This window comes from Gopherus evgoodei, chromosome 5, assembly GCF_007399415.2.
Source record: "Gopherus evgoodei ecotype Sinaloan lineage chromosome 5, rGopEvg1_v1.p, whole genome shotgun sequence".
NCBI lineage: Eukaryota > Metazoa > Chordata > Testudines > Testudinidae > Gopherus > Gopherus evgoodei.
The window spans coordinates 15,128,854-15,148,530 of NC_044326.1; the positions used below are offsets into that span (position 1 = coordinate 15,128,854).

Consider the following 19,677-nt stretch of genomic DNA (forward strand, 5'->3'; position numbering starts at 1 on the left):
CACTCACCCACCTGCTCCCTCAGCCAAAAGCCTCCCTCGCCAGCATGAATATTGAGCCCACATCCTACCTCTTTCTCTGCTCATTTTAAACTACTGAGAGCTTCTTGCTGATCAGAGCAGCCTTGCCTGTGAAGACAGAAGAACCCTGTTTGAACTCCAACTCTCTCCTGCCTTGTCTTCCCCAAACTCATGCCAGACACCAGATTCATGGCTCTTTTCCCAAAAAATCTCTAGGGAGAGGAAAGGGGCTGATCCTGCCACTCTGCAAAGCACTTAGGGGAGGGGAAGACAAAAGACCACTTTTCCTGCCCAGAGGAAGGAGCTGCTGGCCTGACACAAACTAAGCTGCTTATCCGGCCCTCCTGAGGAAGCCCTGCAGGAGAGCATAGAAGGGGAGAGTGCGCCTGGCATCCCTGTCCAGAAAAAGTTTAGAAATAACCTGTGCCTTGCAGAGCTGTTTGCAGAGATGTGCACAGTACGGTAGCCAAAGTGCTGGGAGTGGGGAAGGCACAAGAGCGACTGAGAACAGAATTCTTTAAAAACACCAGCAGGTGGGGCACGTTTCCACATCAGCTCCGTTGAAACACGGCACGGGAGTCACAATGAGAGCTGTGTGGTGCTGAGCACGTTTGCAAACCTGGCCCTTACTTAGGTGGCCAAATGGAAGCTGAAGTCTCTTGAAAATCTGGCCCTGAGCTCTTTTGAAATGTGCTCCTATGGGACTTGCCTAAGGTTACCCAAGAAGTCTGTGGCACAGTTAGGAGTTGAACCCCAGCCCTGTGCTTTAACTACAGGGATAACCTTCCCCTAGGATGGAGTCTCTTAGAGTGTCTACACAGCAGCTGGCAGGTGTAATTCCTGGCATAGGTAGACATACCCGTGTTAGCTCTGCTCAAGCTAGTGCCTAAAAATAGAAGTGCAGCATGGATGGCAGCTTGGGCTAGCCTCCAGAGTATGCACTTGGGGAGTCAGACAGGATTGCACACAGGCGGCTGTTCTGTCCCAAATGGTCAGGGACGCAACCCCATGCTCTATGTATCCCAAAACCTCTGACTGCCAGAAGCTGGCAACGGGCAACAGAGGATGGATCACTTGATGATTGCCTGTTCTGTTCATTCCCTCTGAAGCATCTGACACTGGCCACTGTCGGCAGATAGGATACTGGCTTAGATGGACCATTGGTCTGACTCAGTTTGGCCATTGTTACATTCTTAGTTATGAAAAGCTAACAGGCTGCATGACTGAAGAAAACTATCAGCTCCTGGGAGCCAAGACTGCCTCTTCTTTAATGCCTGTAAAGCACCGCACACACCTATAGCATGGCAGGGCCCATAATGACTTTTAAATTTCCTTTAGAAAGAGGAGTTGAGCTTGAGGCCTGGGGTCTGTCCAGTGTGAAATGCGTGTGCAGTGCCAGGGCTGAGGAAATGAGCACATGCTTTCAGGAGCTCTGTGCTGCTAACTGATCCAAGAGCAGCTTTAGAGACAGGCTGAGGGAATTCAGTGACTAGGAGCAGATGATTAGTGACATATGGCTGACAGAAGAGCAGAGCAGGAAGAGGGGATTCCCAGCTGTGGGAATTGTAGGATGAGACACTGAAGGCACAACAGGGGGAGCAGGATGACATGAAGATGGTAAATAGATAATGGCAAAGGACTAAATTTGCCTCATCTTGTGTGTGTGTCCCGGGGGCAGAGACGATTTTCTCATCCCCAGGAAACCTGCCAGAGAGAATGGGCCCCGTTGGGTGCTATGTAGGGCCTGGATAATGGGCCCAGACATAGCTTCTTCTAGCACCAAAGGAGGACGGCTAGGTTGTTTGCAGGCACAGTCACATCTCCACCTATATAAACTGGGGCTTGTAGGGAGTGCTGCTGAGTCTGGGGTCTCCTAAGCTAATGGTCTCCTAAGCCATTTTGCCTGGCAGTGGGGTGGCATAGGTGTAAATGAGGTTAGATATTGGCCAAGCATCACTAAACTCTTCTCTGTCATTGCTGCCCAGGTCAGCACAATGACTGCTGTATGACAGTTGTCTGATTTTATGTTTGCCGGATAGGAGAAATAGTTACAGCTTTACTGTGGATGCTGAATGATATAAGCAGGCACTGTGGTGGGCACCTTGATGGGGGGATTGTAATAGTAATTATATGATTTTTGGAATTCACACTTTGGTGGAGACCTCCAGGCCCCTTAGAGAAGAGAGACCAGGAAATGCTTTAGCAAGGTAGAAGGGCTTGTGAGAAGGGAAATCCTCAGGTAATAGGATTTCAGTAATGTCAGCTCTTGACTGGGACAACAACTGCTCATACACTAAGAGCCAGCTTTGCTTTTGAACATCCACACCAGCTCCTCTGTTCATTGAAACACCTTGTCTCCTTCATCCTTAGTAAAACAATTTTTGTTGCTATTATGGAAAATTAGAGGACCAAGAGCCTTCTCCTTTTCACTCAGATGCAGTTCATCTTCACTGCTCTTCTATACCCCCGACCACCGAAATGTTATCTGGCCAAAAGTTGTCTGTATCTTTTCAGGCTGACATCAGCTTGTCTGACCATCATACCTGTCATAAACTTAGTCCCAGATTTGGACCTTAGCATCCAAAATATGGGGGTTAGCATGAAAACCTCCAAGCTTAGTTACCAGCTTGGACCTGGTAAAGCTGCCACCACCCAAAAAATTAGAGTGTTTTGGGGCACTCTGGTCCCCCCAAACCTTCCCTGGGGACCCCAAGACCCAACTCACTTGAGTCTCACAACAAAGGGAAATAAACCTTTTCCCTTCCCCCCTCCAGGTGTGCCTGGAGAGAGACACAGAAGCAAACTCCGTGAATCTAAACAGAGGGATTCCACCCTCCCCGTTCCCAGTCCTGGAGAACAAAATTACCAAGAGCTAATCTCTCTTTCCCCCTCACCCAGAGGGAATGCAAAGTCAGGCTAGTAAATCTAACACACACAGATTTCCCCCTGACTTCTTTCTCCCACCAATTCCCTGGTGAGTACAGACTCAATTCCCTGGAGTTCCCCACTAAAAAAAAAACTCCCACAGGTCTTAAAAAGAAAGCTTTATATAAAAAGAAAGAAAAAATACATAAAAATGGTCTCTCTGTATTAAGGTGACACATACAGGGTCAATTGCTTAAAAGAAATATGAATAAACAGCCTTATTCAAAAAGAATACAATTCAAAGCACTCCAGCAACTATATCCATGTAAATACAAAGAAAACAATAGAAACCTCACTGTCTTACTATATTTGTACTCACAACTTGGAAACAGAAGATTAGAAAGCAGGAAATAGAAAAACTCATTCCTCATAGCTGAGAGAGTACATGCAGAAGACAAAGAACTTAGACACAACCTTCCCTCCACCCAGGCCTGAAAAAGTCTGGTTTCCTGATTGGTCCTCTGGTCAGGTGCTTCAGGTTACTTTTTTTCAGGTGAAAGAGACATTAACCCTTAGCTATCTGCTTATGACACGCCCCCCAAATTGCAGACAGGGGGAAGCTCACTGGCGGCGATTTCCTCCTAGAACTTTAAACTAAACAGATTAATACAACACATGCACTGTTACATATACCACTAAGTATATAACTAACAGACTTTTACAGTTTAAGAACACTTTTTAACTACTGGATTCTGTGAAACTCTCACGGGAGAGTGCATCCGCTACTTTGTTAGAAGCTCCTGAGATGTGCTGAATTTCAAAATCAAAATCTTGGAGAGCTAAACTCCAACAAAGAAGTTTCTTCTTGTTCCCCTTGGCAGTATGAAGCCACTTTAGTGCAGCATGGTCAGTTTGTAGCTGGAACCGCCGCCCCCAAACATATGGGCGTAGCTTTTTCAGAGCGTACACAATGGCATAGCATTCCTTTTCACTGACTGACCAGTGACTTTCCCTCTCAGACAGTTTCTTGCTGAGAAGCACGACAGGATGGAAGTTGTGATCTGTTGCTTCCTGCATGAGAACTGCTCCTATACCACGCTCAGATGCATCCGTGGTTACTAGGAATGGCTTGTCAAAATCCGGGGCCCTGAGTCAGACATGAGCGTTGCCTTAAGCTGGGTAAAGGCCTTTTGACACTCATCAGTTCACTTAACTACATTTATATAGTGCTGGTATTTGCCTCCTAATGGGGGTGCTATTGTGTGACAAAAGACCCTTAATAGTCTCTTAATGGTTGCTTGCTTAATATGCAAGCCACAGCTGCCAGAGAGAGCAGAAAAAAATACTCTCTGGTTCCTTTTAAAACCAAACTGTTCCCCTCTGCTTAAAAGCCCCTAGCAGAGAAAAGAAAAATATAATATTCCTACTGGCTTCTGGATTCTATCCCACCGCTGACACCATGTCATAAACTTAGTCCCAGATTTGGACCTTAGCGTCCAAAATATGGGGGTTAGCATGAAAACCTCCAAGCTTAGTTACCAGCTTGGACCTGGTAAAGCTGCCACCACCCAAAAAATTAGAGTGTTTTGGGGCACTCTGGTCCCCCCAAACCTTCCCTGGGGACCCCAAGACCCAACTCCCTTGAGTCTCACAACAGAGGGAAATAAACCTTTTCCCTTCCCCCTCCAGGTGTGCCTGGAGAGAGAGACAGAAGCAAACTCTGTGAATCTAAACAGAGGGATTCCACCCTCCCCGTTCCCAGCCTTGGAAAACAGAAGTACCGAGAGTTAGTCTCTCTTTCCCCCTCACCCAGAGGGAATGCAAAGTCAGGCTAGTAAATCTAACACACACAGATTTCCCCCTGACTTCTTCCTCCCACCAATTCCCTGGTGAGTACAGACTCAATTCCCTGGAGTTCCCCACTAAAAAAAAACTCCCACAGGTCTTAAAAAGAAAGCTTTATATAAAAAGAAAGAAAAAGTACATAAAAATGGTCTCTCTGTATTAAGGTGACACATACAGGGTCAATTGCTTAAAAGAAATATGAATAAACAGCCTTATTCAAAAAGAATACAATTCAAAGCACTCCAGCAACTATATCCATGTAAATACAAAGAAAACAATAGAAACCTCACTGTCTTACTATATTTGTACTCACAACTTGGAAACAAAAGATTAGAAAGCAGGAAATAGAAAAACTCACTCCTCATAGCTGAGAGAGTACATGCAGAAGACAAAGAACTTAGACACAACCTTCCCTCCACCCAGGCCTGAAAAAGTCTGGTTTCCTGATTGGTCCTCTGGTCAGGTGCTTCAGGTTACTTTTTTTCAGGTGAAAGAGACATTAACCCTTAGCTATCTGTTTATGACAATACCCTAGTCACCATGGCTCCGTAATTAGGCATCGTTCCCAATGTCTTGCTAATGAGCTCACTGCTTCTACCACTATGTAGTTATACACCAAATAACACTAGTAGTGACTGAAAGATGTTATTATCCAATGGCTGTCTGATGGCCTATGTCCACATCGCATCCCCCTTCCACACTAGCATTGGTTCTTTTTTGTTTGTTGGTTTGTTTGTTTTTTTACTTTAGCAGCCTCAGCAGAAAGGGCAAAGAGTGAATAGGCTGTGGAGAGTTAACTAATCTTTCACCCTTGGAGATGGTATTTTGGCATATTGATGGGGGAGTGCTATGGAGCTTGCATTGCCACTGCCTGTGCTTTACCCATTCTGTGAACCTTTGGATACTGTTCTAGCAACTTACATGGGCTCTAAGGGCCCACCCCAACTCCCATTACAATCTACGGAAAGGTTCTCCTGGATTTTACTGGGAGTTGAATCAGGCCCGAACTGCACTTGTTTGAAAATAAAACAAATAAACACAGAGGAGGAATGAAAAATCATAGGCCAGGAAATGAGAATTTGGGACTAACGTTGAATTGAAGGTGAAGCAAAGCCTCTGAAGAGAACAGGCTGCTTTGGTAAGTTGTATCATTGCACAAATTGTATTAATAACAATACTTAGCACAAACACTAGCTAATTAGGCTCTGATCTTTCACCCACTGAACCATATGGCAATACTCCCATTGACCTCAGTGAGTGCAGGATTGAGCCCACGTGGAATTTAAAAGTGCTAGATATGAAAAAGACAAAACATGTATTGAAGAGTGTGGTGCCGAAGCTTGTGGTAGAGTTAACTGAAACTAGATGATCATAATGGTCCCTTCTGACCTTAAAGTCTATGAGTCTATGAAATGGGAAAAGTTTGTGCCAAGTGCTCATTTGCCGACCTATGTCTTGATACTAATGCTGGCTAAGTATAGCATCTCCTAACGTCTTAGGTTATAGGTTGTATTTGCTCAGTCCATTCTTGATTGTTGATTATTATGTAGCCTGTTCTCAAATGGCTGTCCCTAGACTTCTTCGTTTTATGTTTCAAACTGATTGCTCGTCTGTAAATGCTATTTCCCCTGAAATCAGACATCACCCGAGTATCTTTCCTGCAGAGGTCTGAAAGTGAACACAAGGTACGACTGTGTGATTCTTTCAAAGAATTCAAGTTGGCTCTGAACCTTAATGCATCTGGCAGATGCTGGGGTTTCTTCTTGTGAAAATGCTTTCTGTGTGAAGAGGAGCCTTTGTTTATTTTAGAGATCATGGCAGTGTTTTAAAACCCAACAGCTTGTCAGCTGGAGGATGGAGAACAAATTGATGGTGCCGTTTTGTTTGTGCTCTGGAAAGTGCAAACATCATTAAGCAGAATGGCCTTTTGAACCATATGGTCCTTTTTTTAAATTAATTTTTTAAATAGCACTTTAAGAATCTTATTTCAGCATTACTCATAATGCCACATATTTATACACTACGGCAGGTGCTCGGATACCATCGTGACAGGTGGAGTGTAAGATCCCAAAAAGAACAGAAAACAGAACAAGAAAGCATCCTGTCACATGAATGATTACTGTGGGAGAGCTTGAAAAAATTAAAATCCATTTTCACCATGAAAACATGCTGGGTGTTGACATCAGTGGGGCCAGATTTCACCTCTGTTCCTTATAATAATTCCTTTTAATTTAGCCTTGCAACACCCCTTTGAGGGAGCTAAATGTCACGCCCATGTTATATCTGGGGACGCTGTAGCACGGTAAAGTTCAGTGACTTGCTCAAGGTCCTACAAGAACTGGGAGTTAAACCCAGCAACGTGGAATCTCATACCTTTTCTTTCCACTGTATCGCACTCCCTCCCTCCTTTCAAAAGAATGATGGTAGGTTATGGGAAGATCTGCCTTTTGCAGAGATGGCTAAAGAGAGTAACTTTTTGAAGCACATAAACCCCATTATTTAGTGAACTGTGCATGTCTGTCTGTCTCACATGCATAGCTTAGAAGCTGTAGGTGGAAGAGTTGCTTTCAACTCTGTTTCCAATAAGCAACTGCTGACTTCTAACAAAAGGCACTTGTACAGTTCATACTGAAATAATACCTTGCATCGGGAATGTATAGTACAAGTAAAATCCTGTGATTGCTGCTTTATTATTTACTTATTATTTCTTAGGACAGACTATTTTAAAAAACTGATTAAAAGCAGCAGGGAAGTGATGGTTGACGAAGGCTAAACAAGGAGTTGATTCATCAAAACTTCAGGGATCTCCAGTACTTAGAACCTTTTTTTCTCCTCTTTGTATCCTTTGAAAGAAAAGATCTCTTACCCTTCATCATTGTTATTAATTAATATTTATATTCCAGTAGAGTCTAGAGAATCCAGCCAAACTTTTGGGGCCCCTTTCTACCAGGCACTGTACAAAGACATAGTAAGAGAGTACAAACACAAGAGGCGTGGACAGTCAATGGTAGTTAAGTTCCTAAGTGCCTAAATCACTTTTGAAAACAGGATTTAGGCTCCTAAATCAGTTAGGTGTTGCAATGCTGAGTGCAGCAATGCCTAAATACCTCTAAAAATCTAGGCCTAGGGTCACATGCTCAAGCTGGGAATTGAGTCCACATCTCTTGTATCCTTAACCAGAAGACAATCTCTCCTCCACCACTTGCTCCAGAGCCTCTTCTTTCCTCTTCTGCCTTTACACAGTCCAATGGCTCCCAATCCTGCTGGAAAGGTATAACAAGTGGAGTTCCGCAGGGGTCTGTTTTGGGACCGGCTCTGTTCAATATCTTCATCAACGACTTAGATGTTGGCATAGAAAGTACGCTTATTAAGTTTGCAGCTGATACCAAACTGGGAGGGATTGCAACTGCTTTGGAGGACAGGGTCAAAATTCAAAATCATCGGGACAAATGGGAGAAATGGTCTGAGGTAAACCGGATGAAGTTCAATAAAGACAAATGCAAAGTGCTCCACTTAGGAAGGAACAATCTCACACATGCAGAATGGGAAGAGACTGTCTAGGAAGGAGTATGGCAGAAAGAGATCTAGGTGTCATAGTGAACCACAAGCTAAATATGAGTCAACAATGTGATACTGTTGCAAAAAAAGCAAACGTGATTCTGGGATGCATTAATAGGTGTGTTGTAAACAAGACACGAGAAGTCATTCTTCCGCTCTGCTCTGTGCTGGCTGGCCTCAACTGGAGTATTGTGTCCAGTTCTGGGCACCGCATTTCAAGAAAGATGTGGAGAAATTGGAGAGGGTCCAGAGAAGAGCAACAAGAATGATTAAAGGTCTTGAGAACATGACCTATGAAGGAAGGCTGAAAGAATTGGGTTTATGTAGTTTGAAAAAGAGAAGACTGAGAGGGGACATGATAGCAGTTTTCAGGTATCTAAAAGGGTGTCATCAGGAGGAGGGAGAAAACTTGTTCACCTTAGCCTCTAATGATAGAACAAGAAGCGATGGGCTTAAATTGCAGCAAGGGAGATTTAGGTTGGACATTAGGAAAAAGTTCCTAACTGTCAGGGTAGTTAAACACTGGAATAAATTGCCTAGGGAGGTTGTGGAATCTCCATCTCTGGAGATATTTAAGAGTAGGTTAGATAAATGTCTATTAGGGATGGTCTAGACAGTTTTTTTTCCCTACCATGAGGGCAGAGGTCTGGACTCGATGACCTCTCGAGGTCCCTTCCAGTCCTAGAGTCTATAATCATTTTTCCCAGTGAACAGGCCTTGCTACGCCCAGTAAGTTGCTGCACTGCTCATATCCAGGTCCCCTTTGAGCGTGGACTCTGGATTCCAAACATCCAAGAATCCCATTCTAATCCACCTCCGCAGGAAATGTAAGGAAATAGAAGCAGGTAACCAATAGAAGTAGAAGCTACAGTTTACTCTCATAGCCAAGCTTAATAGATTTTGTGGCTTACCACAAGATCTGGGAGGGCTATTACAGTGCAGACAGATTTATAAACGGTGGAAGAAGAGCTCTTTTTAATCAGTATTAGCATTCTAGTGATTAAGTACATAGTTCCTTATCCCAAAGAATTATCTGTTGACCATCAAAAACAAATGAGCTGTACACCCTACAAGGGTTATTTATATAAATATCCCCATGAAATTGTTCTCTGGCTGTCCACTGAAGTTTTTTTCTTACTGAATCGATCCAGATGGGCCATTTGCCAGCTCATGATCTGTAGCTATCAAAAGGATCTTTGTTTTTGTCTTTAAACTGTGCAATCATGCAGATTTCTGGCTGTGAAAACTGCTGCACACTCAAATTTCCTTCACAGAGGCAGGTAGATGGGGTAATGCCTCTGATACTCCACTGCTCAGATAGCGGCTCTGACCGTAAATGCGAGAGCAGGGGCTGCTCTGTTTAAAAAAAATAAAATAAAATTCAGCCAACTCTACTCAAGACCTACTGCTTTCATAGTGCCTATGGGAAGCTGCCAACCCCACAGGGGCCCTGGGGAAAATATAGCTTGGGATCATGTAATTAAAGATCAGAGGGTAGCCGTGTTAGTCTGGATCTGTAAAAGCAGCAAAGAATCCTGTGGCACCTTATAGACTAACAGACGTTTTGGAGCATGAGCTTTCGTGGGTGAATACCCACTTCCTCAGATGCATGTAATGGAAATATCCAGGGGCAGGTATATATATGTGTGCTAGCAAGCAAGCTAGAGATAACGAGGTCAGTTCAATCAGGGAGGATGAGGCCCTGTTCTAGCAGTTGAGGTGTGAAAACCAAGAGAGGAGAAACTGGTTCTGTAATTGGCAAGCCATTCACAGTCTTTGTTCAATCCTGAGCTGATGGTGTCAAATTTGCAGATGAACTGAAGCTCAGCAGTTTCTCTTTGAAGTCTGGTCCTGAAGTTTTTTTGCTGCAGGATGGCCACCTTAAGGTCTGCTATAGTGTGGCCAGGGAGGTTGAAGTGCTCTCCCACAGGTTTTTGTATATTGCCATTCCTAATGTCTGATTTGTGTCCATTTATCCTTTTCCTTAGAGACTGTCCAGTTTGGCCGATGTACATAGCAGAGGGGCATTGCTGGCATATGATGGCGTATATTACATTGGTGGATATGCAGGTGAATGAACCAGTGATGGTGTGGCTGATCTGGTTAGGTCCTGTGATGGTGTCGCTGGTGTAGATATGTGGGCAGAGTTGGCATCGAGGTTTGTTGCATGGATTGGTTCCTGAGCTAGAGTTATTATGGTGTGGTGTGCAGTTACTGGTGAGAATATGTTTCAGGTTGGCAGGTTGTCTGTGGGCAAGGATTGGCCTGCCACCCAAGGCCTGTGAAAGTGTGGGATCATTGTCCAGGATGGGTTGTAGATCCTTGATGATGCGTTGGAGGGGTTTTAGCTGGGGGCTGTATGTGATGGCCAGTGGAGTCCTGTTGGTTTCTCTCTTGGGTTTGTCTTGCAGTAGGAGGCTTCTGGGTACACGTCTGGCTCTGTTGATCTGTTTCCTTATTTCCTCATGCGGGTATTGTAGTTTTGAGAATGCTTGGTGGAGATTTTGTAGGTGTTGATCTCTGTCTGAGGGGTTAGAGCAGATGCGGTTGTACCTCAGTGCTTGGCTGTAGACAATGGATCGTGTGATGTGCCCGGGATGGAAGCTGGAGGCATGAAGGTAGGCATAGCGGTCGGTGGGTTTTCGATATAGGGTGGTGTTAATGTGACCATCACTTATTTGCACCGTGGTGTCAAGAAAGTGGACCTCCCGTGTAGATTGGTCCAGGCTGAGGTTGATGGTGGGGTGGAAGCTGTTGAAATCATGGTGGAATTTTTCCAGAGTCTCCTTCCCATGGGTCCAGATGATGAAGATGTCATCAATGTAGCGTAGATAGAGAAGGGGTGTGAGTGGACGAGAGCTGAGGAAGCGTTGTTCCAGGTCGGCCATGAAGATATTGGCATATTGTGGGGCCATGCGGGTGCCCATAGCAGTGCCACTGATCTGGAGATATATATTGTCATCAAATTTGAAATAGTTGTGTGTAAGTATAAAGGCACAGAGCTCAGCAGCCAGTTGTGCTGTGGCATCATCAGGGATGGTGTTCCTGACAGCTTGTATTCCATCTGTGTGTGGGATGTTTGTGTAGAGAGCCTCTACATCCATGGTGGCTAGGATGGTGTTTTCTGGGAGGTCACCAATGCATTGTAGTTTCCTCAGGAAATCAGTGGTGTCACGGAGATAGCTGGGAGTGCTGGTGGCATAGGGTCTGAGTAGAGAGTCCATATATCCAGACAGTCCTTCAGTGAGAGTGCCAATGCCCGAGATGATGGGGCGTCCAGGATTTCCGGGTTTGTGGATCTTGGGTAGTAGATAGAATAACCCTGGTCGGGGCTCTAGGGGTATGTTGATTTCTTCTGGTGTTAGTGTAGGGAGTGTCCTGAGTAGTTGCTGTAGTTTCTTAGTGTATTCCTCAGTGGGATCTGAGGGAAGTGGCCTGTAGAACTTGGTATTGGAGAGTTGTCTGGCTGCCTCCTTTTGATAGTCAGACCTGTTCATGATGACAACGGCACCTCCTTTATCAGCCTCTTTGATGATAATGTCAGGGTGGTTTCTGAGGCTGTGGATGGCATTGCGTTCTGCACGGCTTAGGTTGTGAGGCAAGCGATGTTGTTGTTCCACGATTTCTGCCTGTGCACGCCGGCGGAAGCATTCAATGTATAGGTCCAGGCTGTCATTTCGACCCTCAGGAGGAGTCCATGTGGAGTTCTTTTTCTTGTGCTGTTGGTGGGAGGGCACCCGTGTATCAGTGCACTGTTCAGTGTTGTCCTGGAAGTATTCTTTGAGTCGGAGACGGCGAAAGTAGGCTTCCAGATCGCCACAGAACTGTATCATGTTGGTGGGGGTGGCAGGGCAGAAAGAGAGTCCCCGAGATAGGACAGACTTTTCTTCTGGGCTGAGTGTGTAGTTGGATAGATTGACGATATTGCTGGGTGGGTTAGGGGTACCACTGTTGTGGCCCCATGTGGCAGGTAGGAGTTTAGACAGCTTACAGTCCTTTTTCCTTTGAAGAGAGGTGAAGTGAGTAATGTAGATCTCCTGTCTTATTCTAGTGAAGTCCGTTTGTATAGAAGTTTGGTTATTAATGAGAGTCTCCAGGTTGGAGAGCTCTTTTTTGATGTTTTCCTGTTTGCTGTATAGGATGCTGATCAGGTGGTTCCTCAGTTTTTTTGATAGAGTATGACATAATCTCTCACTGTGGTCCGTGTAGTATGTAGATAGCAGTGGATTTTTTACCTTTAGTCCATTTGGTATGATGTCCATCCGTTTGCATTTGGAAAGGAAGATGATATCTGTCTGTATTTGTGCAAGTTTCTTCATGAGGTTGATGGATTTCCATTCCATACGGCTAAATGCAGTGCCTTGCATGGTGTCAAGTATCAGAGGGTAGCCGTGTTAGTCTGGATCTGTAAAAGCAGCAAAGAATCCTGTGGCACCTTATAGACTAACAGACGTTTTGGAGCATGAGCTTTCGTGGGTGAATACCCACTTCCTCAGATGCAAATGTAATTAAAGACTATATCATAATACATACAGACAAGGGGAAGTGAATTAAGGTTGCACAGATGACCTTAATTCTGGCATTGCCTAACTTTTGAGTGAGTGCTTGACTGTGCAACATTAATACAGTTTGTGGGTAATTTTCCTAGGATTTTTGAAAGGCATACTGAAAAAAACAAATCCTGTCATATGGAATCCTATTGATGCACACATGGTTCATCAGCAAGGGTGGGACCTTGCCAGTGCACAAGATCCTGGCTCTTGAGCTAAGGGAGTAACTGATAGCAGTAGCAGGTAGTCATCCTGATGTGGACCAGTCACTTGAAGGGGATGTGAAATGCACTTAGTTGCTGACAGCAGAGGAATGGTGAGACTCAGAAATGTTGGGATGTGTATTAGGTTCTGGAGGGAAGGATTCTGTAACTTCTGCTCCATTCCCTCTAAACTGCCCCCGTGCTGTCTCCTCACCACTCTTGGCTGCTTATCCCAGCCTCACCCTTCCCCTCTCACACAGCTCATCCCAGTCTCCTTGTCCAGCCAGTCCCAGGCCACGTCCACACTACAGAGTAAAATCGAAATTAATAAAATCGATTTTATAAAACAGATTTTATAAAATTGATTTTACGCGTCCACACTAGGGCACATTACTTCGGTGGTGTGCGTCCATGGTCCCAGGCTACCATCGATTTCCAGAGCGGTGCACTCTGGGTAGCTCAGTAAAAGAATGGGACCAATAACTTTGATTTCCGTCCACACTAACCCTAAATCGATTTAGTAATATCGATTTTAGGGTTAGTCCTTTCGTTTAGTTGGAGTACTTAAAATCGATTTTAAGGGGTCTTAAAATCGATTTTAAGTGCCTTGTAGTGTGGACGGGTACAGCGTTAAATTGATTTAACGCTGTTTAAATCGATTTAACGCTGTAGTGTGGACCTGGCCTCAGTCTCTCCCTCCCTGCACTCCTTATCCCAACCTATTCCCTCCTGCACACGTGTCTGGCTCTTGTCCAGTCTGTATTCATGTCAAACTGATTTTTCCTGTAGGGAGAACATTGAGAGCAAAAGAAAGCCAGTCTCTCTGCTTTCACTTGTGGTTCCTTGTGCCACAGCAGCTGGGGCCAGCAATTTCACAGAAAATTCTGCTCCGCTATGTAGCCCCAGGATGGAGCATGCTCAGTACAGACAGAATCTTCAGAAAATCTAGCTGCCAGGACCTCTTAACCCAAACAGTTAAAGTTTGGCAAAATTATAAATAACTGAACGCAAGATTTTATACTGGGAAGTGTTGGACAACCTTCACACTCGGCCTATAATAACAAATAATATCACTTTGCCCACAAGTCGGATCATTCTTTGAAGGGGAGATCTCCAATGAACAGCTGGGTGCCATAGGAAGTGATGATATTAAATATTTACACTGCGGCACAGCCATCTCTTTCACTGAAGTTAAACACAGGGAGCTTTTCAATAAGAAAATACTATGGGCCAAATCCTGTGATCTCTACCGACATTGCAGCATAGGCTGCTATTGCTACAGGTGATAGCCCAATAAAAATGTTAGCAGACTTGAGTTGTTTGATCAAATACTTGAAGCTCAATATAGTCCTTTATTTATCTTTGAATATGTACATTTATTACCCTTTTATTACCCTGTTTAGAGATCTACCAGGTAGGGATGGCAGAATTGTCTGGGCCTTGCCATTCTCAGTACACACAGAGCTGTGTAAGTTGCTAGTTTCCCTTAGGGTCTGCAGCATGACCAACTTAATCTTGCTATGAGGCATCCCAGCACAACTTCAAAACAAGATCAACATTTAACCCCAAGAAGCAGCTGCTCTTGTGTTTTTCTTTTCATCTCAGCCTGGTGTTTTTGTAGTCTCACTTCTTCGGTTTTATGTGGAGGAAGATTGCGGTGAAGAATCCATCACCTTTCTGTTCACATCCTCCTCCTCTTGGCAGCTTGACTCCCTTATAGTGTGTCCCATACCACTCATCCACTGTCTGTCTAATGACCTGTAAAATCACGTTACGGAAGGTGGGAGGTTAAAAACAGCCAGTTGTCATAGACCTCTCTGAGCCCTTGGAACCATCAGTTTTGCTATTGAATGTCTAAAATCTGTCTGCTGAAAGTGATTGTGTTGAGAATCTTTAGCGGCCTTAGAAGATTTATCTTTAAAGTAGCTTTATCCTGACTGGCCAGCTGCTATTTTATGTTTTTTACAACTTTTCCAAGACCAGTCTCTTTGATAAACAGGCCTCTGTGAAAAATTTGCATTAAAGAGCCTTTAAAAAAGCAAAAATAAAAACCAGTCAATATAGGTAACCAGGGGAAAAAAACCATGGCAGTGTATGAATTGACGCTTATTCTAGCATAGTTCTCACTGCTTATAATACTAGACAATCCTGTATGAAAAACAGAGTACAGTAAAATATGGTTTGCATTACAGTTCTCTGATGAAGTCATCAATCTGTGTAGAAATCATTTATAGTACAAAAACTGTGAAAACATTTGTAGCCCAGAGTCAGGTGCCGTCAGCCATCTTTGAATAGCATGACAAATGCATTTATAGTTGGGTTTTGGCCTCTTAGCAAACTCTGGGGACCAAAGAGAGATGTACTCAGCAATAACTTGTGAATCAGTGTTGAGTCAGCAAAGCACACACCGAGGACACTTTTAATGCTAAGCAGAAAACTGACATGAGTCAACACTTGACAAAGATGCAGGATTTGTATTTCAAAAACAAGAGTGGTTTAGCTTTCACAGAGTTAGTACTTAATTTTTTCAGACATCGACTCCAGCATAAAATGTGAAAGGCAGTCTGTGCAGCATAGGCACAATTACACACCATGTAATCACAACTAATAATGATTTTTGTTATGTGAAAATGAGAAACTTCTTCCTATAGTAAATAGTAACAACATTTTCATCTTTAATTTGCTGTGACCCTAATCTGTGCTGGTGCCAATACCCACCAATTAACACCTGGTGAGGATCTGGCCCCATTAATTCACTGACAGTAATGGTTGTGTTGCTAATTAAAGCCCAGATTGTTTAGGCTTTTGGGAGCTGAGCAGAAGAGGGTGCCTTAAATCGCCATACAAGATCCTGGCAGTTGAAGTAATTGCAGAAGGAGTGATACAGGCTAGTGCCCTGTAGGCTCCGCTTTGTCACAGCAATCCATCTGCACAGATCCAATTGCAGAGCTAGGAGAAGGAGCTCATCTTTTGCTGAGAATGTGACATCAGATGTATTGCTAAGAGAAAGTATGTTATGCATCAGGTACAAAAAGTAAACCAAATTCTGGCCTGAGTTCTGCTGGAACTCATCCTGTTGATCAGGGGAGTGAAAAATACTCAGTATGGATGTTTGAATGTTTTCACATTTTATTATGAACTTAACTGACTTGTATTGCTAAAAAACTCCCCATGCTTTCCAAAGCGTTCACTAGGAAATGGAGTTCCTCCTCCTGTCAAAATGACTCATCATGGTCTATTATTTGCATGGCAGTAGTGCCTAGAGGCCCCGAACTGGTCCCATTGTCTAGGCACAGCAGAAACATAGGCTGGGATATTTGTAAGTGCCTGAAAGAGTTAGGTGTCCACCTTCAGTTGAATTTCAGTAGTACCTCATTCCCTTAGGCTCCTCTGGAAAAAAAGCCAGACACATTCCCTGCCACAGCGTGCTAAGTCTTGAATTTGAATTTTTCCAAGTGGAGGTACCCTCTTTGTTGAATTTCCTGGGAAAGAAAAGAACAGGAGAGAAATCATCTGAAACCAAAAGGTAAATATTGCTGGAAAAAATGTCTCACCAGCTTCAGTGGTTTCAATGAATGTCGCACACATGGATCTGCAATCCATATATGGCTCGTATTATTTTGTTGCTGAAAAGCTCTTTCTGCGTAATGGCTCTGAAAGAGGTTATTATTCCATAGTGTCAATATTAACTGTAGCCTTTCCAAAAATGGCACTGACTAAAAATGTATCAACAAATCTTTCCATTGACGACTCCATGTGAATGGGTGTGTGATGCTGGAAAACACCATGCCTGGGTTACAGTAACGTGTCTTGCAGCTCCAGATCCATAATGTGTCTCGGTGCTAACACACTATAATGTCCACATTTTTTACAAGATCTTTTTTTTATTAGTTTCATTTGATTTTCTGACATACTTTACAGTATTCTCATCAGTACATCATGTGCTAGCCAACAAAGGCCCCACTGTTTCAAATAGACGTCTTTTTCTTTCCCCATCAAGCTGTAACACAGAAGCCAAGTTTGGAAGGTGACAACACCTGTTCACAATTTAAAGGAAATTAAAAGATTTTTTTCCATGGATATAAGCATGAAAATCATGCATATATGTATGTATATATAACTTCCCCCTGCATACTCCATCCTGCGGTAGAGGATTGCAAGCCAGAGCTGCAGTCAGTGTACATTTAAGGCATGCAGACCATATGAGTGCATTTAGCCCACAGTCCTTTGCAGATGCTTTGGAGCGTGTGGCTGCTGCTGTTTCCATACAAATATCAAGCTGCAGCTCTGCTGTGTGATTATTTGTTTGGAATGAAAGCATTACGCAGTGTCAAGAGGGCTGACATTAAAAGTGTGTTTCACCTGGGCAGTTTATGGCTTCCTTCTGTTAGCTGATATAAATAGAATTAGCCCCTGGTGCATACTAGTTTGTGGTGGACATTTCACTTCTTTTGCTTGGTGTATTTCAGTGTAAAAATCATTTTGCCTCTTATTTTATTGAAAGACTTTATTAATCTCAAACTTCTTTTGGAAAAAAACAACCAACCAACAGGCCAAACACCCACCAAGCACAACCCTCCATGCAGATGATGGATAAGAACCTCAGTTCGTGTCTGTGAAGTTGCACTAATTTGCACCAATCTGACCACATCTGTTTACCGATGCTTAGTAATGGCCTAGATCGTTCCTGGTCCTTGCAGGTTGTGTGTGTGGATAAGACGGGAGGGGCAGAGGAAGGGACTTGAAGTTGCTGACCAAAGTTCTGGCCCAGCTGCTGTCCTGAGCTAAAGGACCGCTATTGCCTAATGCCCAAAGCAGTGCTAACCTCTTCAAAAGGGACAAGGAGGGCAGCCACAGCCTCACCCTATTCTGAACTCCCTGCCCTCCTGATTATGCACAGTTCCTTTATTTTGTGAATGGGATGACAGCCTCTTAACAGCTTTGCTTTCCCAGAATGAGCGGGAGTGCAGCCTGCATCCTCTTCCATGGTGGCCCAGCAGTTCTTCTCCCTGGGGAGGTTCTGCGGACATTGTGCTAACAGGAGTCAAACACTATGATGGACCCCAATGCACAAATTCAAGATGGTTCTTTCCCCGCAGCTTTAGGATGCCTCCCATCTGCCCAAGATGTCCATCCTAATCTGTGTTCCCCTCTGCTTCCTCTCTGCTCCACCCTCCCATTCTGCCTCCTCCCACAAGTCTTTGATGCCTTTGCCCCTCTTCTTCCTGTCCTCAAACTCCTTGAAGTGTCTATCCCTCTCCTCACCTGTTCCCTGTTTTCTTAAACTACTCCTTGATAAAAGCAAGCTGCATCGGCCATCTGCCACACCTCTGGGTGGCTGGCTGCCCATCCCTCATGTGCTGATCCTGTGACTGGCTGCTAAATAGGCTGCCATGGGAGAGGTGTCTATGTACTGCTGAAAGGGTGCAATAGGCAGACAGTTGTGTGGGCAAGCAGCATTAAAGGAGCAGCAGAAGATTTGGCAACTTTTCCTCACCCCCGCTGGCCTCTGTTTTTCTCTCCAGCATCCCTAATGCTTCTGCACTGTCCTTCCTTCTCTTCACAGTGACCGAATGGGGAGCAGCTCTTGTCACTTGAATTTTCTATCCTGTGCCATCACTAGCTCTTGCAGTCCCTTCTGGTGACAGATACCCAAGTACAGCTGAGGCTGCTGGGCTGAATATTTCCTGAGCACAATACTTGCCAGAGCTTTCAGCGGGGCACATGCTGACATGTTGCTGCCTACCCAGATACAGTGACTGAACCCTCAGATTATATCTCCTGTAGTCATACGTACCCAATATATCCTGAATACAGTGAGTAATACCATTTAATCACATTTCACTGTTGGCTCCATCAAGTAACTGAGAAGTGCCCAGCAGGAAGGTTTGTAGATCAAGGTACAGTATGTAATGCTTACTGATTATATAATTAGAAGCACTCAGCCTGGTTAATTTATAGAGTGTGAATTGCCTTTGCTGATTTAGGAGAGACTGTCTCTTTGACTTACACCCTTGTGATCCGTACATGTAAGCATGTTACCATGAAAAAGTGTGATGCTGAGGAAGTGTATTATTTCATTTCTGTTGGTCTGGTTTTGTACTTTTTCCATGCTGTCTCTGGCATTCAGTTTAAGAAAAAGATGGGAAATAAAGGAGGAGAAAAAGTCTGGCAATTAGCATAAACCTATTTTTAAATATTTTTTTGTGTGTGTTCAAGGACAGAGAGAACATATTCTGTGTTGTACTCAATGAATAATATCATTATGCTAGAATGCTGCTTGCTTTGTAATAATACAGATTTCACAGAAGTCTGGAGTGTTTACATTATACACTTTTTGGCAATAAATCTGGAAAAGAAGCGGGGTGGGGGGAGAGACCAACATTAATCCCAAGAGCTCTGAAACTCACATGCCTTCTTAAACGTACCCTGTTAAAGACATTAAGTCCCTTGCAAACATCCATCTATCAGCAGTCGAGAATTTATAAAAGGCGCACGTTGTTCTGAACTCCCTGCCCTACTGATTATGCACAGTTCCTTTATTTTGTGAATCGGATGACAACCCCTTAGCCTGGCAATGATGACAGATTTATGTATTTTAACACCCAGATACTGCTATATTTGTTAACGGCTTCCAG

The 19,677-nt window shown here is 43.9% G+C and overlaps 1 protein-coding gene across 1 annotated transcript in view; it reads left to right on the forward strand.

Annotated features, from left to right (window-relative positions):
- The window catches only part of FGFRL1 (fibroblast growth factor receptor like 1), a 247,403-nt gene that overhangs the window by 126,286 nt on the left and 101,440 nt on the right, over positions 1 to 19,677 (forward strand). The gene's annotated exons all lie outside the window — the stretch shown is intronic.